The 23,017-nt window shown below is 41.0% G+C and overlaps 1 protein-coding gene and 1 non-coding gene across 2 annotated transcripts in view; one reads left to right on the forward strand and one right to left on the reverse strand.

Annotated features, from left to right (window-relative positions):
- The window catches only part of atrnl1a (attractin-like 1a), a 383,555-nt gene that overhangs the window by 8,478 nt on the left and 352,060 nt on the right, over nucleotides 1-23,017 (reverse strand). The window lies entirely within an intron of this gene.
- trnag-gcc lies at nucleotides 20,103-20,173 on the forward strand. Its single transcript has one exon. It is a non-coding gene; the product is annotated as a tRNA-Gly (tRNA).

A 23,017-nucleotide genomic window follows, 5' to 3' on the forward strand; every position in this document is an offset into this window, starting at 1 on the left:
CAAATGTTGTTAAATGTAATGTAATGTAATATTTCTCCAGCCAATTATTCAGGTTTTACTTTACTCTGTCCTCCATCTGTATCTATTGCCGCAATGTTTCTAAAGGACTCAAAGAATACTGCACAGCACACAACAAAGCATGACTCTTGACAGCTTGTTTGTTCATCAATTATGTTACAAGCATGTTTTTTTCTGAAATAGGCCTGTCATTAATGCCAGATGAGGCACAAGCAAGGTTAAATGTCACACTTAAAAATTCATTCCGCTGCCTGAGATATATGTGTTTTCTGACAAGATTCAGAAAGCTCAGAGCGTGATGACATGACCATGGAGACTGCAGGTCAACAACACATCAACTTAGCCTTATTGCTCACTTATTTCACTAACAGAAGCCTGTCCTTCCTTCCTGCCTTCCCCCGTCCCCTGTAGATTTCCAGGCTTTTAAGACGCAGAGAGGAGTCTGTGAAGGTGAAGACAGTTAAGAAAAATAAATTCTCGCTCTCAGAAATGTGAAAAAGCACACACAGAAATCCACAACAGAGCAGTCATAGTTTGTCAAAAGTTCCTCCCACCTTGGATGACCAGAAAGGGGTATTCCTAATCTTTAAACTGGAAAACACTGCTTTAGAGGCTACTACAGTAGTAGAATGTTAGTAAGGATGTTTATAACAAGTAGCGATAGTTAAATGTTTCATTGTTCATAGAAAAGAATAAATGTCATTGTCAGATCCAGCTCAGAGGAGACTGAAGAGAGAGAGATGCTGATAAACAATGATGCTTGCATACAGTGGATCACACTATGTACTGCCTAATCTTCAGTTTTATGATGACATACTGACCCAGATACTCATGATATATAATTGGTAGGAGCAGAATGCAGTATTAGAGAAATACTTTCACTGTGCACTTTATTAGGAAGACAATAATAACATAACCCTTTGCTCTCAAGAGATTCTGGTACGTGAAGAAAACTGAAGAACACTGAATTGTCATGTTCATGAAACCAGTTTGAGATGACTTTTGCTTTGTGACATGGTGCACTATCATGCTGGCAGTAGCCTTTAGAATATGGGTAAACTGTGGCCACAGAGGGATGCACATGGTCAGCAACAATCCTCAAATAGGCTGAGGCATTCTGCACACCATTGCAACACCTCCACTAGCCTGGACAGTTGACACAAAGCAGGCTGGGTCCTTGGATTTATGTTGTTGCTGACCAATTCTAAGCATACTATATGTGTGCCTCAGTAGAAGTCAAGATTCACCAGACCAGGCTATAGTTTCCACTCTTTGGCTGTTCAGTTGACAGAAGTAGAACTTGAACATGATCTTCTGCTGTTGTAGCCCATCCACCTCAAGGTTCGCTGTATTGTGCAATCTGAGATGCTTTTCTGTTCACCAAAATTACACAGTGAATTTTGATAGCCTTTCTGTCAGCGTAAACCAGTCGGACCATCCTCTCTCGTTAAGAAGGCATATTGGTCCACAGAACTGCCGCTCACTGGATGTTTTTTCTTTATTGCACCATTCCGAGTGACTCTGGAGACTGGACAGTTAGCAGTTACAGAAACACTCAAACCAGCCCGTCTCAGTGACTGTATGTCACTCCATCAGCCAAAATGTTTTATTCTACCAACCCTGTTCTTATTCCAGCTACTCTCCTCTCCTGTGTGGGTGCCCTTTCTGTCCTAGTCACCGCTGGTGCCCCTCTTCATCTTGAATAAGCAGATTAGGAAGATGAAAACTGGCATGTGTTTCCCACATACTGTATTGATATGGCCTGGCTGTGTAAGCTGGAGAATCTCTCTGTTATCTTATGAACAGATGTTCAGCCCACCTTAAGCCCGCATGTATAAGAAACGGAAGATGAGGAAGAGGACATTTGCAGTGCTTTTGGACAGCCTGTGCCATTTGAATGAATATGTGAATATGTATTATCGCCCTTTAGCAAAGCTGGACTGCAGCACTGCAGGGTGAGGAGGCAGAGCAGCTGGGAAACAGGTCAACAACTAAAAAAGATGGCATGTAGTAGAAAGAGCCCGATGTACTAAGCCGTTTGCAACAGTTTCAGGCAGTAATCGGATACATTCTGCCCACGTGTTATGTATGAAACTTGGACTTATATGGGAGAATTAGGCAGAAAATGGGTGGAGCTATCGGAAGAGCAGCTGATTACATATTTTGCTTGACTGTATGAAAGTTTGAGCTCGTACTGGGTGTGGATTTTACTCTCTTACAATAAGGTATAAAATACCATCATTATCTCAACAGCATGTTACTGTGAAATTTCCATTAACAATAGCAGCAGATAAAGTGGCTAAATGGAGGAACCAGCCTCAATCATATGCTGAAAGAATATACAGAACCTGCCACAACCTCTAGTAAGGTCTCCTCATACCACGTGGTACTAAGAACTGGGAGGTTGAAAGCCTGCACCACATCTTTCCAAACTGCCACGAACATGTGACTCTGACGCAACGTCAATGGACAGTTTAACACACTTGGAGGAGAACACTAACTGCTAATTCTGTTATTTCAACTAACAAAGATAACTAGCACCATGCTGAGTACTCTTTTGTACTTTTGACCAAAGGTGGCTGTGACATCACCAGAGACCGGACTTGCAATCTGTCTCACAGAGACAGCCAATGCTTATACGCTTCCGCAACCTCTTCATCCCTGAGCTTGCATTCTTCTTTTCTCTCAAGCTTGTTGACGGACCACAAATTCAAGGTGCCTTTAAAAGTGACACAACATTGTATTTCTGCAGTAGCTGTGAGGAACTCTCATTATCTATTTATGAAGGCATTTTAGCAAAGCTCAATTATAGCAATGTGGGTGGATAAAATTAAATCAGGAAGTGCACCCAAAGCTGTACTACAGTATGAGAGTTTTGCTTGCATTAGTAAAACAATAATTCACTGGTATATGTATCATATGTGCATCATCTGCATTGCTCTGTACACTCTCAGAAATACAGGTGTGTAATTGCCACTGGGGCAGTACCCCTCTTGTCACTAGGGTGGGACCCTCTAGGGTACATCTCAGTCCCTTGAGTCAGGGAACATAGTTGCACCATAATCCATTGAAATTATATTTTAAGTATATATGATGCAGTGACTCCACACATCCCGTCTCGTCTCCAGGCTTTTTATTTTATTGTTCTGCTTTAAAGCATGAGGTTATGAAAAAGTACAAATACGTACTTTTCACCTGGAAAAACTTATTTAAGGTTCCCAATCGGACCTTAAAACTACTGTTGTGCATTTGAGGAAACATTTACATTGCTTGTACCATGACGAATGAGAAATGACTCTACACAGCACCTGTATTTCCAACAATGCAGGACTCTACTGATTCTATGCACAGATTGCATTTTTTGCCATCATAGATCTTAGCAGATAGAGTTGAAACATGTTTACTTTTAATCTGTGAGGACCTGCAATGGTAAAAATGCAATCTGAAGCACAGAATCATTTGGAATCTGTGTTGTTCTGTAGGAACAGTGTTGTGAGCAAAATACTCTCCACCATATGAACGCCTTGATCTGTGTCGCCATTTGTATCAAGTGCACATGGCAAGCAGAGGCAGCACAAAGTTTAGTTTCACTTTTATGTGACTTTGTTTTGCACAACCTGCCTGGTCATAATCAATGGAAAAGCAAGATTGGCTGTATCTATCTAGATACCACAAATACCAGCGTTTGTATTTTCCAACCAAAACTTAACAATAAATTAAGAGCGTCTCAACAATACTACAAGAGTTTTAATACAACAAGAATAATTATGATATTATGTAGAAATTACATACCTCCACTGTTGGACGAAAACCTTGTTTCTTCATTTTTGACTTTAAGTTTTTGACATCATTTGAAAAGGCCAATTGTCCTTTACATTGTTTGTAAATTTCATGATGAATGGACTAAAAGAAACGACCTAAAATGACTTGGAAAAAAGACTGATTCCATTGACTTACATTGAAACTAAAGCAGTCTTTTTCTTTCTCCTGTAAAGTTACTATTTTGGAGATATGAAGTTTTCTTATGACAACAGTGATATATGCCTCTTATTATATTCACAGAACTCATCAGGCCTTCTCTGAAGGGCTAGAAGTCCCTGAGGGTTCCTCACTGCAAGCCCATCTGTTACTATACAGTTCTCTACCCTGTCTATCAACGGAAAGACACATGTTCTCACTGCTGGCCAGAAATTGACCACTGATGAGGGGTCAGAGATCTCAAACTGTACAAAACTGTCAAACTATCTCAAACTGTGGTCCTATAGTGGTACCGTTCCCTTAATGGATAGCATAGAGGGAAGCTGAAAAAAGTAACTGTAAATAAGTGTGGGTACCAGAAAGGTGCACCTCATAAACTGGCATCTCATAAACTGTTGGTATAACTATCAACACATGAGCAGTAATTACGTACCCACTGCAACCTCATTGCAAGCAATAACCTCAAACTGCACAGGTCTCAGGTCATTATGGGAATATATTCCTTAGCCTTCAAAATGATCAGAAGTGGTCTGGACAGCATATAATGAGCCTGTAAATATAAAACAGACCAGTTTGCTAGTTACGAAGCTGAGCACAGAATTCTCCGTGTGAGGTTGAGATGTAACACTAACAAACTGTACTGTTCTGCAGTGTTTAAACAAAACTATGTATTCAACACACATTGTGTTTAATAAAGCTTTCCAGGCGTCCCTCTTTCTGACCACCTAATACACTTAAAGTAAGACAGCAGTTGGAGGGCATCAAATCAGATATTCTGTGGTTTGAATGGAGCAGCGACCTACATTCTAACACTGCCAGCAGCAATGGCCATGTTCCACAGCAATCAGCAGAATGTTCTTTAATTTTCCAAACTTCAAACTCTTCGTCAGCTCAGCAGTGGAATAAACTGGATGTTCTTGTTTTTCAGCAATAACGGCGCTGATTCCTCATAGTTGAAGTCCTGTCAAACTGTTCATGAGCAATGAATCTTAACTTCAGCAAAAGCAGACTACAGGTAGTATTCAAAACCCAGAAGATTATACTTATTATGTGTTATTGCCTGCAATAACATAACCACCCATCTACACTCACCGGCCACTTTATTAGGTACAGTTCTGTTCAGTTGCTTGTTAACACAAATAGCCAATCACATGGCTGCAACTCACTGCATTTAGGCATGTAGATGTGGTCAAGACAACTTGCTGAAGTGCAGACTGAGCATCAGAACGGGGAAGAAAGGTGATTTCAGTGACTTTGAACGTGGCGTGGTTGTTGGTGCCAGACGGGCTGGTCTGAGTATTTCAGAAACTGCTGATCTGCTGGGATTTTCACGCACAACCATCTCTAGGGTTTACAGAGAACAGTCCGAAAAAGAGGAAACATCCAGTGAGCGGTCAGTTGTGTGGACAAAAATGCCTTGTTGATGTGAGAGGTCAGAGGAGAATGGGCAGACTGGTTCCAGATGATAGAAAGGCAACAGGAACTCAAATAACCAACCAAAATCTCTGAGGAACGTTTCCAACACCTTGTTGAAAGTATGGCATGAAGAATTAAGGCAGTTCTGAAGGCAAAAGGGGGTCCAACTTTTACTAGCAAAGTGTACCTAATAAAGTGGCCGGTGAGTGTATAATTACCCTGTATATCGCTGCTGTTGGAAGAAAACCTCATATCTTCATTTTTGTCGTTTTTCGGTTTTTGACATATTTTGAAAATAGATGTTGCTCTTGATATTGTGTGCCAATTTTATGAAGAATAGACCAAACAAAATGGCCCAAAATGACTTGGAAAGAAGTCTGGATCCATTGACTTACATTAAAAGTAAAGTAGGCTTTTTCCTTCTGCTGTAAAGCTGTTTATTCTCACTATCCAAAGATTTCTTCTTCTGGCTCAGACACTCAGTCTCTCTCTCCTCACAACGTCAGACAGCTATAAAAGCTTACACCATTTTGTTTTGTGTAACGTTGTTACCCCAACCATAAACCATGCAGCACACCATGGCTATAATCTGTCTGTCAGGATGCTTTATTAACTAACAGTCTTCAAACGGAGGCTCTTTAAGCTCTGTCATCACTGCATTGTCATCACTGCATCATAAATTAAGGCCTGTACAAAGGATATGACACATTTTATATATTATATCAAAATGTTAAACTCAGCAAATGAATACTGTGCTCTAAATTTGCCACATATGAATTCAGTGTATTCAATGTAGAGCATATATTAACTTATTTTGACTGAGGGTTCAAACTTTAGCATGCGACTGCATGTTTGGAACTGACAGTAGAAATATTTGCCAAACCATGTATACATCATTCAGCATAATGGTGCCTTCATGGATGTGCCAGTCACCCATGCCATGTGCAGTAATGCCCCCTATACCATCATGAATACTGGCTTTTAAACTGTGCACTGATAGCAAGCTAAATGTTCTTCATCCTAGAGGAAACAGTGTCCATGATTTCGAATAAAAATGTCAAATGTTGATTCGTTGGTTCCCCGGCCGGGTGACCAGGGTCCTTTCTGCGTGGAGTTTGCATGTTCTCCCCGTGTCTGCATGGGTTTTCTCCGGTTTCCCCCCACAGTCCGAAGACATGCAGTCAGGCCAATTGGACATGCTTAATTGCTCCTACGTATGAGTGTGTGAGTGAATGTGTCTGTCTGTCTGTCTGTCTGCCCTGCGATGGACTGGCAACCTGTCCAGGGTGTATCCTGCCTTCTGCCTGACCACTGGGATAGGCTCCAGCACCCCCTGCGACCCAGAAGGAGAAGCGGCTTAGAAGATGTGTGTGTGTGATTCGTCAAACCACAGGACACTTCAGCCCAGTTCACTGTAAATGAACTCGGGCCCAGAGAAGGTGGCAGTGTTTCTGGATCCTGTTTATATAAGGTTTCTTCTTTGTGTTTTAGAGTTTTAACTTGCATTGTTGATGCAGTGATGAAATGTTTTCACAGATAGTGGTTTTCAGAAGTTTCTAAGCCCATGCGGTGATTTCCATTGCAGAATCATGTCTGTTTTTAATGCAGTGTCATCTGAGGGCACAAAGATCACAGCCAGCAAATACTGTCTTTTGGCCTTTTCCCTTGCATACAAAGATTTCTCCAAATTATCAAAATTTTTTAATGATATCATGTATCATAGATGATGAAAAGCAAAAGTTCTTTGCTATTTTATGTTGAGAAACGTCATTCTTGAATTGTTGCACTATTTGCTCACAGTCTTTCACCGAGTGGTGAACTCTTCCTTATCTTTACTTCTGAAAGACTCAGCCTCTCTGAGATGCTCTTTTATACCCAATCATGTTAATGACCTTTTGCCAATTAACCACCAGGTGTTTTTTATTAGTGTTACATGATTTTACCAGCCTTTTGTTCCTCTGTCCCAACTTTTTTTCTAATGTGTTGTTGGCATCAAATTCAAAATGGGCAAATATTTTTCAAAAGCAATACAACTTCAGAGTTTCGACATTTGATATGTTGTACTATTTTCAATTAAATACAGGGTTAAAATGATCTGCACATCATTGCATTTTGTTTTTATTTACATTTTGTACAGTGTCACTTTTTTTGTAAATGGGGTTACATCATGTAACGATTTAACCTCATCTTTAGCACATTCCCTGCAGTATTAACCATTTTAGTTGGCAACACTTAAAGTCTTCCAAAAGAAGGAAAATATATTTTTAAAGGTTCATGATTAAAATACTACTTAGCTGCTGCTTTTTCTTACATTAGCGTGAGTTGGTGTGACGCGGAGCAAGGTAGCGGACGCATGTGCGGAGGTAAGCGACTTTTATTGAGGGCAAATCCAAAATCAGGGTCATAATGGTCCAGGGTCAAAGAGCCAATACGTAGAGATTGTGGTATAGACTTGACATAAACCAGAATAGACTAACTACACAGACAAAGCAAACATCAACCAGAGCCAGGACAAAAACGATACAAAGACCAGCCAAGACAAAGTGCAAACACAGGGCTTAAGTAACAAAGGGACAACGAGGGACAGGTGAAAACAATCAGGGGTGGAGTCACAAAACGAGGGGGCCGGACTAGAAAAACCAAAACAAAAACGCACATGGACCAGACTGGGAGGGGCCAATCGTGACAGTTGGTTAGTATGTTTGCTGTTGTTTTCATGTGATTTACCTAACTTATGTTACGTTGAGTTATAAGCACTTCTGCGACGTCAGGGTAGATTGCAGAACCAATGTTGGCCCAGTACTGATACTGGTCATCTCTGCCATCTCTGTGATGAAGTCACAAATTTGCTCAGTGCTGGTCAGTAAAGTGCATCAGCTGCTGCTGCATCATACCTTAATGCAGGTTATATTGCTTTTTATTTTCACATCTAACAGGTAAAGGTTTTGGATAAGAGCTAAAAGCTTTTACAAACAAGTCCTTTTGTGCCGAGTTTTCAAATATAGCCATTAAATGGTGATTAGGCCTTCAGTGAGAGCTCAGTTAGGGGATGCTGACAGTGCAGCTGAAAAGATGAGAGGAAGTGAGATCATTCCTCTGGAGCTCAGGGGTCAGCACCAGCCCACAATGACTCTCTATTATGTCAACCACAGCTATAACACAAAGCAGCTCTTTGCTATTCTGCTTGATGTTCTATACAGAGCTGCTTCTGCACTACAATGCAAGATTTAAAAAGAAAAGTGCTCAGCTATTGGAGAAAAAAGAGAAGCTGCAAAACCCCCATTTCCTCCCACCCCCCACACACTCCCCAGAAACGCTTACACTTAAACTACTTATCTCTTAGGAATCATTCATAACACAAACACTAAACTAGAGAGACAATATGAAAAGATGAATGAGTTTTCCCTCTGTGGGATATTATAGAGAGGAGAGAGTGAGTGAGAGAGAGACAGAGCAGGGGGGACAGCACAAAGAGCAAGAGAGAGAGAATAAGAAGTGAGAGAAAGAGAGAGAATAAAAGAATGAGTGAGAGAGAGAAAGAGACAGCGAGAATGACAAGTGAGAGAAAGAGAGAATAAAAGAGTAACACAGAGAGAGAGAGAGACAGCAGAGAGAGCAAGACAGAGAGAATGAGGAGTGAGAGAGAGAGAGACAGCAGAGAGAGCAAGACAGAGAGAATGAGGAGTGAGAGAGAGACAGCAGAGAGAGCAAGACAGAGAGAATGAGGAGTGAGAGAGAGACAGCAGAGAGAGCAAGACAGAGAATGAGGAGTGAGAGAGAGAGAGAGAATAAAAGAGTAACACAGAGAGAGAGAGAGACAGCAGAGAGAGCAAGACAGAGAGAATGAGGAGTGAGAGAGAGACAGCAGAGAGAGCAAGACAGAGAGAATGAGGAGTGAGAGAGAGACAGCAGAGAGAGCAAGACAGAGAATGAGAAGTGAGAGAAAGAGAGAATAAAAGAGTAACACAGAGAGAGAGAGAGAGACAGCAGAGAGAGCAAGACAGAGAGAATGAGGAGTGAGAGAGAGACAGCAGAGAGAGCAAGACAGAGAGAATGAGGAGTGAGAGAGAGACAGCAGAGAGAGCAAGACAGAGAATGAGAAGTGAGAGAAAGAGAGAATAAAAGAATAACAGTGAGAGAGAGCAGAGAGAGCAAGAGAGATAGAATGAGAAGTGAAAGAGAGAGAGTATAAGAGACAGAGAGAGAGGGAGAGAGACAACAGAGAGCAAGAGAGAGAGAGAATGAGAAGTGAGAGAGAGAGAAAGAGACAGAGAGACAGCAGAGAGAGCAAGACAGAGAGAGGATGAGAAGTGAGAGAAAGAGAGAATAAAAGAATAACAGAGAGAGAGACAGCAAAGAGAGCAAAAGAGAGAATGAGAAGTAAAAGAGTAAGACACAGAGAGAGGGAGACAACAGAGAGAGCAAGAGAGAGGAGAATGAGAAGTGAGAAAAAGAGACTAAAAGAATAAGAGACAGAGAGAAAGTGAGAGAGAGAGAGAGAGAAAGTGAATTAGTGGTTGAGTGAGTAAGTGAGTTAGGAAGTGAATGAGTGAGTGATTCAGTGAGTCAGTGAGATAATGAGTAAGTAACTGAGTGAGTCAATCAGTGAGTGAGTGAGTGAGTGAGTGAGTGAGTAATGGGGGATGGGGGGTCTATCTGAGGTGAAAGAGCACTGCAGAAACACTGAAAGTGTGATGGCTCATGTTTAACACATTCAAAACATGATATTCAATATTTTGTCTTTCAGGTTTACATCAGTCACACACAGAGTAGAGATCTGAGGGCACTGCATTATGGGTATTGTAGTGAATCTATGTTATGTAAGCAATAGAACACGAGAGGGAGTGTGCTATAATATCACAGCTTTGATTTGGTGGCAGATCATCACAGCCGTGATGTTAAACGTGATAACACATGACCTCGAGCGTTCTGTGCTTTTATACCACAGTTAAATAAATAAAGTAAGAAATTAATAAACTAGGCTGTGAATGTGGTGTTTAATATGTTTTAATGTTTGTTTCTTCCGCCAAATTACAGGTCCTTAACGCCAAATTACAGGTCCTTAACGAGCAGTTTGTTGCTACGTCAGAGTAACGAGCTCCACCCACTCGCTACACAGCCGGAAGTTCGTTCTCCAGCTCCTCCCAGACCAACTGACAGTTCGAGAATTACCGTAGTCTCATCTTCAGAGTCAGACTAAATCGGCTGTCGGTCAAATGTGATCTTAAAAGTGTCCGTTTTCTGTTTGTGACAAAGAAAGAAGTAAAAACGTTCAAATAGTTCAAATTGCTTGAGCGTCTCCTGTCATTGCTTAGCAACGGCATCTCAGCGGAGTGATGCAGTGTTTGTAAAAGGCTGTGATGTTATGGTGAAATAACAACATGGTTAGAATGCTTCTCAATCAATCAGCTTGCATGACCGGAACTAACTGTTGTATAATAACCTTGTAGTCACTTCCATGATGAAAAACTGCCCTTTCTATTTCTGGTTGGCTCACATTCCAGAGACTTGAGACTCGACCGGGACTCACACCTCAGAGTCTCGAAACTTGACTCAGATTCGCACCCCAGAGACTCTAGGCTTGATTGGGATTCGCACCCCGGAGACTCTTGACTCAGACTCACACCTCCTAAACTCGAGACTCGAATCGAACTTGCACGCCACAGGCTCGAGACTTGACACAGGCTCACACCTGACAGGCTCACCCAGAGACTGGAGACTCAACTGAGGTTCATATTTCAGATACTGGAGACTCGACTCAGACTCACACCTCAGAGACTTTAGATTTGACTCAGACTCACACCTCAGAGACTTTAGATTTGACTCAGACTCACACCTCAGAGACTTTAGATTTGACTCAGATGCACAACTCAGAGACTGGAGACTCAACTGAGGCTCATATTTCAGATACTGGAGACTCGACTCAGACTCACACCTCAGAGACTTTAGAGTTGACTCAGATGCACAACTCGGAGACCGGAGACTCGACTCAATGCACAACTGAGAGACTTGAGACTTGACTCAGACTCACACCTTAGAGACTTGAGACTTGACTCAGATGCACAACTCAGAGTCTGGAGACTCGACTCAGACTTGCATGAAGCAACTTGTGAACATCTCAGCTAGACACCAAATAGAGTAGACAGCGCATGAATTATATAACTCTCCACAATGTCCACGATCCTAGGACTACATAAGCTTGCGTACAGAAAGTTCTTTTGCATGTGTGCAACCGTGACAGTTTCTGCGTTTGTGGAAGATACATTTCTCCTGGTTATAGAGAGAGAAAAAAAACTCACTTGGTGATCAGCATTGCCACAAGTTATGGGCCATGTGAGACAGCTTTACAGCTTTGAAAGCAAGCGTTCTGGCCAAAATAAATGCATTATCCAAATCTAGGGCAGTTATAAACATGTCTGAATTCTTAGTGGTATGAAACAGAAAGGAAAGAGCCATTGTTTCAACATAAAATGATCTGCAGACACTCATCCAAAATTTTATGGCTCATATAAAAGGTTGTAAATGGAAGAAAGGTGTTCATGGAGAGGTCAAAATGCTGCATGGTTCTTGTGACAGTCAGCAGGCCCACTGATACTGAATCCTTCTACATGGAAGAGCTTTCAAAACGAACATTCTGACCAACATCCATAGAGAGAAGTGGAGTAAAAGGGGGAGGCAGCGGGGAGGCTGAAGGACATGACTGACCTTACATAGTCCATTCTGTGGAGACAGACAGGGCCTCTTTCTGGGAACAAATAGGTTTTGTGCTGCTGGCAGTCTTTGGATAATCTTGTGCCTTTGAGCACAGTGCAGATGAAAGCTCTGAGGCTCTCCCATTCACACTCCATTCTGACTCTGACATCTCTTCTTTCACTACTTTACTCACTTCCTGTGTGCTTCTTTCAGCTCGAAAACTGCCAGAGTGAACTGCTGATTTGAGTGAAACACTTGCCATGGTGATTATTTCACTCATATATGTGCTGTACAGCATAACCACTATATATAAAATGTACACAGAGCCATTACCTGACAACAGTTTAAAAGAGGTTTAAACAGAGTAAATGAAGATTCATTTGCATAGACGTAAGTTGTCATTCAGCCCTCAAAGCACAGCATCGATTGAGGCTCAAAAGCTTATGGGGGAAGACAGTGAGTCAGGATTTTCAGAGAGCACTGAAATCTTGTGCACAATCTAATTAAGGATTTGCACTTAATACACTATGGACAAGCTTCATAAAACGTCAAATGTGCAGTCTTGTTTACAAAGCAGCCGTGGTGGTGATCAGTGTGCCACGCTCCCTTTACAGCCATGGTGTTTGGAGAGGTAAAAGCCAATCAAGACTCATATTATTTGATTATGTCATTAAAAATGCTCTGCCACCCGGAAAGCTTGGATATGCTACAACCCCGCAGGTGGCTGAAGTCCAAGCAATATTACGATGGCATTTTAGGGCCACTGTTAATAAAAATGCAAAAAGCAGACTTCAAGAATCAAATCATATTTCAAGAATAAAGTTGGAATATTTTGAGAAAAAAAGTTAGACTATTTAGAGAATAAAGTAATATTTTGAGACAAAATATTTTGAGGATATGGTGGGCTAACTGTAGGGGGACTGCCATAACGCGTTGTGTTCTCGGTTGCTGTCGGCGCCAGAGCTCCACTCACTCCTGTCTCCCTGTGGATCGACTATTTTGATTATCATTCTCATTGTCTGTGAAACTTCATGCCCTCTTTGAATGGCACGGAGACGTAGCCACTGATAGCCGTGTAGACGGTCATTGCCTGTGATCCTCCTTTTCCTGCACAATCATTTCAACAATCTCTGACACTAATAACAAGCTGGTGCAGATGGTCCAGGAGAGACAGGGAGTATTTCTTTATGGGTGAAATCAATATGAAAGTATAGCTCCACCACCAACTCAACACCCCTCATTTTAACACGAGGAGATGGTGCCTTCCCTTTGCAAAGGCTTTGGCCACAATATTGCGACCTCTCCTGGTATTAGTGCCACTTTAATTCATAATTCTGCAACTTTTTTTCTCGAAATATTACGACTTCATTCTCAAAATTTCACACCGTACGACTTTTTTCACAAAATCTTACGAAGTTGAAGTCTACTATTTTTTTTATTAACTGTGGCCCTAAAAGGCCACCGTACAAAATAGCCTGAATGACCATGAAAAAGATAAAAAGATACAGTGCTGTGACCGATTTGCCAATTTCTTCTGTTTTTGCACATTTGTCTTGTTTTGTTTCAGATCATTAAACTAATGTTAGTATTACACAAAGACAACCCAAGTAAACGCAAATACTGTTTCTAAAGGATTTCATTGAAGGAAAAATGCTGTTCAGCCTTATCTGGCCCTATGTGGAAAAGTATTTGCCCCCTTAGCTACTAAATCAACCGGTTAACCAAACAGAATTGACTACTGAGTTAAATTTGACTAGCCACACCCAGGCATGGTTACTGCCAGACCTGTTGAATCTAATCATTATTTAAATAGAACCTGTCTGGCAATGTAAAGCAGGATAGAAGGTCTCAAAATGCAACATATGACACCACGTTCTAAAGAGATTCAAATACAGATGCAAAACAAAGTCATTAAATTCTACCAAATGTCCATTTGGCACCCCTAAAAAGGAGCTAGACATGCCTGTGCTTCAACGCTTCAGCACCTGCCCAATGGTCAACAACAAGCAATGGGACAAAAACATGTTGAAATTGTATATATATATATATATACATATACACACACACACACACACACACACACACAGATAGGCCCAGAAATATTTGGACAGTGACACAATCTTCATGATTTGGCCTCTGCATGCCACCACGTTGGATTTGAAATTAAACAACTGAGATGCAACTGAAGTGTAGACTTTTAGATTTAATTCAAGGGGTTGCACAAACATATCCTATGAAATGTTTAGGAATTACAACGATTTTTCTACAAAGCCTCCTCATTTCAGGGGCTCAAAAGTAATTGTACAAATTAACTTTACCATAAATAAAATGTTGATTTTTAATACTTTGTTGAGAATCCTTTGCAGGCAATGACTGCCTGAAGTCTGGAACTCATGTACATTACCAAACGCTGGGTTTCGTCCTTTGTGAGGCTTTGCAAGGCCTTTACTGCAGCTGTCTTCAGTTGTTGCTTGTTTGTGGGTCTTTCTGCCTTAAGTTTTGTCTTAAGCAAGTGAAATACAGGGTCAAACGGGTTGAGATCTGGTGATTGACTCAGCCACTGCAGAATATTCCACTTCTTTGCCTTAAAAAACTCCTGGGTTGCTTTCGCAGTAAGTTTTGGGTCATTGTCCATCTGCACTAAGAAACGACGTCCAAACAACCTTGCTGCATTTGGTTGAATCTGAGCAGAAACTATATCCCTGTACATGTACGAATTCGTCCGGCTGCTTCTGTCTTCTGTCACATCATCAGTAAACACTAGTGACCCAGTGCCATTGGAAGCCATGCATGCCCATGCCATCACACTGCCACCACCATGTTTTACAGACGATGTGGTGTGCTTTGGATCATGAGCCGTTCCAAGCCTTCTCCAGGCTTTCTTCTTCCCATCATTCTGGTACAGGTTGATCTTAGTTTCATCTGTCCAAAGAATGCTGTTCCAGAAGTTCCAGGCTTCTTTATATGTTTTTTGACAAAGTCTAATCTGATTAGTGGTTTGCACATTGTGGTGAACCCTCTGTATTTGCTCTCATGAAGTCTTCTCTTTATAGTAGACTTAGATACTGATACACCTACTTCCTGGAGAGTTTTCTTAGCTTGGGTGGATGTTGTGAAGGGTTTTTCTTCACCATGGAAAGGATCCTGCGCTCATCCACCACTGTTGTCTTCTGTGAATGTCCATGCCTTTTTGAGTTCCTGAGCTCTCCAATGGGCTCTTTTTTCCCCAGAATGTACCAAACTGTTGATTTGGCCACTCCTAACATTTCTGTTATCTCTCTGATGGATTTCTTCTTTTTTTCAGCCTAATGATGGTCTGCTTCACTTCCACTGAGAGCTGCTTTGACCGCATGTTGTGGGTTCACAGCAACAGCTTCCAAATGCAAATGCCACACCTGGAATCAACTCCAAACCTTTTACTTGTCTAATTGATGATGGATTAATGAGGGAATAGCCCATGTAGCCCTTGAAATAGCTTTTGAGATAATAGTCCAATTACCTGTTGACCCTTGAAAAAGAGGCAGCTACATATTAAAGAGCCATAATTCCTAAACCCTTCCTCCAATTGGGTTGTGAATACCCTCAAATTAAAGCAGAGAGTCTGCACTTTAAGCTTATGTTGAGTATCTTGAATATGTTTTGGTAAACAGCTAAAATACCAAAACGTGTGTCACTGTCCATATATATATATATATATATATATATATATATATATATCAACAATGAGCACAGAAAATGTTATGATCAGGCATAATATTATGACCACCTCCTTGTTTCTACGCTCATTGTCCATTTTATCAGCTCCACTTACTGTATAGCTGCACTTTGTAGTTCTACAGTTACAGACTGTAGTCCATGTGTTTCTCTGATACTTTGTTAGCCCCCTTTTATCCTGTTCTTCAGTGGTCAGGACCCCCATGGACCCTCTGTAAAAATGATGATGAGCATCTACTAACAGTGGTCTGAGGAGAGACAAACCATAAACTGGCAACAGGGTGTTGGGTGGCCATGGCTCATTGATGGACGAGGGCAACAAAGGCTACAAGGGCAACTAAGGCTATCCTGTCTGGGCCAAACAGACAGAAGTCGACAAAAGAGCTACAGAATGTTTAATTATTATGAGAGGAATGTGTCAAGTTTCAGTGCATCACAGCTTGATGTGTATGGGGCTGCGCAGTTGCAGACTGTTCAGAGTGCCCATACTTACCTCTGTCCAGTAACATAAATGCCTACAATGGGCACACAAGCAACCTTAGAGCAACGGCCACCTGCTTGGATAAGTCCCGTTTTCTTTTACATCACATGGATAACAAGTGACCTGTACTGTTTACCTGTGGGAAGAAGACAAGCTGATGGAGGGAACGTGATGATTTAGACAATGTTCTGCTGGGAAACACTGGGTCGAAGATTCATGAGGATGTTAATGACACGTGTGACCTTTGTAAACACTGTTACAGACTAGGAACACCTTTCATGATGATGTTATTCCACAGTTTTTCGAGAAAGGTTTGAGGATCATGACAAAGATTTAAAGATGCCATGGACTCCAAAATTCCCAGATCTTAAGCATGTGGGAAATAAGTTTGATCCATGGCGGCTCCATCTCACAGCTTAGACAAATTAAAGAACCTGCTGCCAATATCTTGGTGCCAGATACCACAGGGCACCTATAGAGTTCTTGTAGAGTCCATGTCTCAATGGGAGCTGTTTATATATGAATTTAACTAGGTTAAAACTCCTTAAAAGTAGGAAGAGAAATTTTAGTTTTTTTTTTGTTAATCAGGTCAGTAATTACTCTTCCATTTTAATTAATAAACCAGTATTCACATGATAAAGTCTGAACACTCTCCCATTCTCCAAAAGGGGGGCACTATTAGCACTCAGATTGCTTTTGTGTGCATCATTGAAAGGGAGGAAACTCACACCAGCAGGATCTCACAAATGCAAGTTTGTTTGTAATGGCAAGTTTCATGAAGGTTTCTTTTATATTTTATTCAGTAAATTATATTGGACTATTTGAAAGGATCTGAAAAGTAGGTTATTTTTCAGTTACTTTATTAATCATCAAAATAATTGGAATATTACTCAGTTACTAACATAATGAATACAGCTTTATGCTCCTTTAAGCAAATTTTGTATGCCTTTGAGTTAAAGAGTTATTTACATATTTCACATTAACCACTCAAATAAGGTATTCAAATACTCTGTGCTCATTGAGCTAACAACAAATGAAATCAGTCATATTTTCGGAACAGACAAGGAATTCAAGGCCTTAAACTGCTCTCTTGTACTTTTCATGTCAGCTGATGCAGTTAAGCATCTCATTCATCACTGCAGCCACAAGCTGTATAAGATAAGAATTCAGCAGATGAAGTCAGTGCTCATCAAATCAGTGCTCTGTTTCTTACACAGGCCGAGCCTGTTTGCCAGCACACGCTCATCTCCCATATGCAGTGGCAAGCATAAGATGTCTGGCTTAAGGGATGAGGATACATTTACCTTGTCTCTTCTGTTAGCATTTGATTTTCCCAGCCAGCTAACATTCTCTGTCAGCACAATTTGACTCCATTTCTCTCCCTCCCTCCTGTCTTTTTCTATGACTTTGTTTACTTCTATGCTAATACTTATCTCTGCTCATTTCCCCTCCCTGTCTCTCTCTCTCTCTCTCTCTCTCTCTCTCTCTCTCTCTCTGTGGTGCGAGATGGGTGCAGAAGAAGCTGCTGGCTTGCAGAGTGCACCTTCCTGCAGTGCTTTTTACACCTGCTCACATTTCACCTCATTTATCACGGCTCCTTGGCAAGCATGATCTCGCGGCAGATGAGGGAGAGGAGGTAAAAAACAGAGAGACAGAGCAGGAGGGCAGAGACTAGAGGAAAAGAAGGGGATACAGTGTAGCCGCTGCATGAAGGAGATCAATAGACCTTCTCTTTCAGCAGGAAGTTGGTGAAAGAGGTTTCTGGACGATTGGCTGAACTTGTGAACCATAAACACAAAACTTTTCAACACGGCATTTCAATACGGGTTTTAACAAGCCCTCGCCAACTTCACCTCTCGACTCGGACGCTTCCGCAAATGGCCAGTCGCAGGACAAGAGGAGGAGGGAACAACAACTTTGAGGAATCAGACCTCTGAAGTTGTGTGTCATTTTGAGTTAGGAACTCTGAGTCCAAGCTGATGGGAACAATGCTTTCTGAACATGCTGTTTTCAACCCCTGTGGTGAACCATAAATATCCCAAAGCTGATACATTTTGTTTATTTTCAATGCTTCAAGAAATTATTTCAAGATATTAAATCAATGAGTGTGTTTGTTTGCATTGAATAAGGGGATCATTGGGGCAGTTTGTGGGCTGGAGGTTAGGGAACCAGCCCTGTGACCGGAAGGTTGCTGGGTCGATCCCCAGTTCTGACAGTCCATGACTGAGGTGTCCTTGAGCAAGACAACTAACCCCCAGCTGGTGTGTGTGTGTGTGTGTGTGTGTGTGTGTGTGTGTGTGTGTGTGTGTGTGTGTGTGTGTGTGTGTGTGTGTGTGTGTGTGTGTTCGTGTGTTCATTCACTTCATGGATGGGTTAAATGTGGAGGTGAAATTTCCCCGTTTGTGGGATTTAAAAAAAGAATCACTTAAATGACTAGATTCCTGATCATTCAAATGGTGATGTGGTCATCTAAACGGCACACTCCTATTCTTTGGACTGGAATATGATCCAGAAATCTGATAAAGAGAGCTGGATTGTAGCTCAGTAATCTGATTTCTCACTGCATGCAAACTCTTACTCTGATCTGCATGTGCAAACAGACTGCAGCACCGGAAATTACACTTTTAGAGCGACACTGAAACCAACTATATGCTTGATGAAATGAAGAATTTAAATATTCTTCATCTTATGTATGTTCAAATATACAGTTAAAAAAAGCAGAGGCATGATGTTTATGTCACGCCTTCTTCTGTAAGTTTATCTGCTGGTTGTAAAGCAGAAATCTGATTACTGCACGACTCATGTAGACCCAGAGTTTCTCATTATCTGATTACTCAAATGTTGATCAGATTAATGACAAAATCAGATTTTCTGCCGTTATTGGATTATTAAGTAAACACACTCAGTCTTTTGAGAAAGTATGTCATTATTTTTGAGATACTTATTCAATACTTTTAGAAAATAAGTAATTTTATGAGTTAATAAGTCAATATATTTTCACCTACTGCGGCCTAAAGGAGAAAAAAATCAGTTTTGGTGAGTCTTTTTGACTACAAATTGACATCCAGACATCAGAGATCTATAGGAACCCAGCTAGGCTGTGAGCTAATTAGCTAGCTAAGCAAACTTTGTAGTGCAGACCATCTTTGAAAAAGAAAATCCTTAATTGCTTCATCTGACTCAAGCTTGAGAATTAGAACCCTTTTGCTGTTAGCTGTGTAACCTCTAGCTTGCCAACTAGAAAACTAGTAGTCATATATAACATTTAAATGGAGTATTTTGTCTATAAAGGCCCATCTGAACATAGCAAATCAAGTGTTAATCTCAGAACATAAAGTATTTCTTGTGTATTCAGGCTGGAAAAAGAAAATTAGAGTAAGAATTACAGTGATTTCTGGACAACTTCTGCTGCTGAAGTTAACATCTTTGCTGTCTTAAACCCTCACCTCTCCAAAGGGTGATCAAACTTTTCTCTGGCTCAGACAGATGTTAGTGTCAGGGATTCCCCCAAGTGCAAATGGCAAGGTGCAAAAAGCCAACCGAGACATATTAAATACAGCATTTAAACACACCTGCTCTCTTTCTGCACTTCACGTTTCACTCCTTTCTTCTCCTGAAGAAAGCTAGAGGACTAAGAACGAGATGGCTGGTTGGGGTTTGAGACAGAGTAACATCTCCTGGATCCTCTAATGATTACAATGTGTACAGAAAACACAGCTGTGCTCTCTGCTCCCCGATTCACACGCACACATTCACAACGTTCACATTAAATGTCGGACCACTCACAGCCACGTTCATCCAAGCATTGGTGGTTCAGTGGTAGAATTCTCGCCTGCCACGCGGGAGGCCCGGGTTCGATTCCCGGCCAATGCATGAAAGCTTTTTCTTTTTTTCTTCCTCTCTTTACTATTTCTAAGCATATAAATCATATCAGCACTAATATTACAATATATATTTCAATATGAGACAAAATATAAAAAGCACACAATGTGAAACAGCTGAAACGAGAACTGAAAGGAAGGCACTGAAGGAGAACCAGGAAGCACATATGCACAAGGAAGAGAGGTGGGGGTGGGGCGAACGAAGGGAGACACATTCCTAGCACACCCGGCTTCACAGAAACAATCGAGCGGAGTCCGGCTCACTGCCACGCTGCTCACTGGGTTTCTAAGAATCTGAATAGATCTAAGTTATTGAGTCCATGGCTGTGTCTACCAATATGCATTGTACATCAAATGACACAGCAGTGCAATTAAACAAACAGCTGACAAACAAATCCACATACTTTTGAGCAAGGACTCGTGTGTCTAACCTCTGCTGACTTAGCAGTCTGAGCACAGGCACGTGATGTCTGTGGTCATTCTAAGCTAACAGCAGTAGACTGACACAAGCAGATTATAATGGGCTACCTGAGTTGATGAGTTGGTTAAGTAATGGGGGGAAGAAACATGTTTGAATGGCAGAAAAAAGTGAGTGCAGTCAGATGGCATGAAACAGGTATTACTTTAATATAATATCATCTAAATTTTATGGAAAAAAATCTGTTTTGTGTTCAAAAGCTTGTCAGCTTGTTAGGAACCAAGGAGGACAGACTTTGGCAAAGGGTCAACAGCTCAGGTGCTCTGTAAGCGGGGCCAGTGGTGGAACGGTCAATAGTTAATAGTAGCCTTAGGAACAAAGGCTTTCTGTCTCGTTCTCGGCGTCTAACTTACAGCCCACTTTTTCGAAAGTTCTGCATAATTTAGTGACTCAAGTTGTAAATGAAGTCCAGAGTGGTTTGATGTGAAATGCTTCATCATTCCAACTCAGATTTCTTCCAACACTTCAGATGTCTGGTTCCTATCACCACCACTGTGAACAAGTCTGACTTTTTATGTATGTTGCTTTTGAACAGAGAATTTAACATCAAGCCACTCCGAATGATTGTTACCCCTGTAACAACTTAATTATGCAGAAAAATTGAAACAATCAATGGAATTGCTCAAATGTGATGATGAAATGTCCACGCTCCAGTGGTGACAGTCTTTTATAGGCCTAGTGTGGCACTGTGTCTGTAAAGCATGCATAGATCAGTCAGAGCCTGTCTCCCATGATTTATACTGAGGCACAAAGGGCAGAACTCATGGCTGTCATAGGGATATAATGGTGTCAGCCACAATTGTAAGGGGCTGAGTTAAACACGACATGAGAAGCCACTTGTAGTTACCATGTGTGCTAAGCATATTGACCTATTGTAGCTACTGCTAGGGTCAAAGGGTAGCAGTTAGCATTCAAGACTGCCTGAAGCTCAGTTAGGTGCAGTAGATACTACTAAAGCCGAGGGACTAAAAGCACCAGTATAGCTGTCTATACAGATCAGAGGCTACCTCAGTAACATTAGCCTCAGTTAAATTATTTCAAACACTCACCTAGAGGTAGTATTACATCTTAATGGCTAAGAGCCAGCCTGTTAGCTTGAGCACTAGCTTTTGAAAACTCGCAGTAGCAGGCAGCTGGTCTAAATTTAAAGGACCCATTTTTTTGTCATTTTTTGTCCAGTTCTTAAATTTGTGCAGATGCATGTACCAAAAATATTAATTTATGTAATATTTTTTACATGCCCACTTCACCTCTCTTCATTTCTTAATTAAACTAGGCCTTTAAGAGTTACATATGTAAATGACTTTTGCTCTGATTGGCCGTGTATTGCACCTCATTCAAAAGCAATACAGGCTGCCCGAAACCTGTTTGCTGTAGAAAAAAGGAAATATTTAGGTAAGATGCCTTTGTTTTTTTAGTGAAATGCATTCTTCTACTTTCTAAAATGTGAGGAAAGTTCTGGGCGAGTGATTAGAAACTATTTTAACTTTTCGTTTTTAGCCGTTGGGCTCCTTTTACTCCCATTCATTGAGGACTCACTCGCGGGGCCCTCTGCTGATTAGCTGTCCTGTTTTTATATAACAGGAGGAATAGGGAGTGGCCAGGCTCCTCATAAACCGATCAAACCACCAGCAGAGCTGTCCAGGCAGTTGGAACAAAATCCTGGGAAGAATTTTAACTTTCTGGACCTGAATTTTCCACCTCTGCTGGAGAGTGTTGTTTTTTTAACGTATAAAGTGTTAACATACTACATCAAACTCTTATTTTAAAAAATAATAAAAAAATGAATGATATAGAATTATAATAAGAACTAGTTCTCTGACTGTTAGTGTATGTGAAATTGACATTTTCAGCATGTGAACTCAAAGCTTTTTCTTAACCGTATGTTTGCCTATTAGCCCAGGAGCCAGATTCATGGAAGTTACTAAGGATGGCCGTAACAATGGTCTCAAGTCCCTCTTAACCATTTTAGACTTTTAGAATATATTACTTTCAAAAGATAGATAGGACATCCTAAGGCAGCTATGGCACAACACCAGGCCAAAGCTTGAAGGGAAGACAGAACATCAACTGTTTCGATACCTACCAACAAAATACTGCAGTTTAGTATATACAGTCAATTAAAAGTTGGCTGTATACACGTTGAATCATTTCCCTCTGGATTTGCGGAACCAAAGACAAGAACTGGGGCTTGTGTTATGTTCTTGTTTTTATATACGCTTATGTTATTTCACATATCGCTGCTGTCGGAACAAAACCTCGTATCTCATTACCATTTTGGAGATACGAGGTTTTGTTCTGACAGCAGCGATATATTCACAAATTCGATCTGGTATTTAATGGTTTTAATAGAGTCTG

The sequence above is a fragment of the Pygocentrus nattereri genome, chromosome 5 (genome assembly GCF_015220715.1).
Source record: "Pygocentrus nattereri isolate fPygNat1 chromosome 5, fPygNat1.pri, whole genome shotgun sequence".
NCBI classification, from domain to species: Eukaryota; Metazoa; Chordata; class Actinopteri; order Characiformes; family Serrasalmidae; genus Pygocentrus; species Pygocentrus nattereri.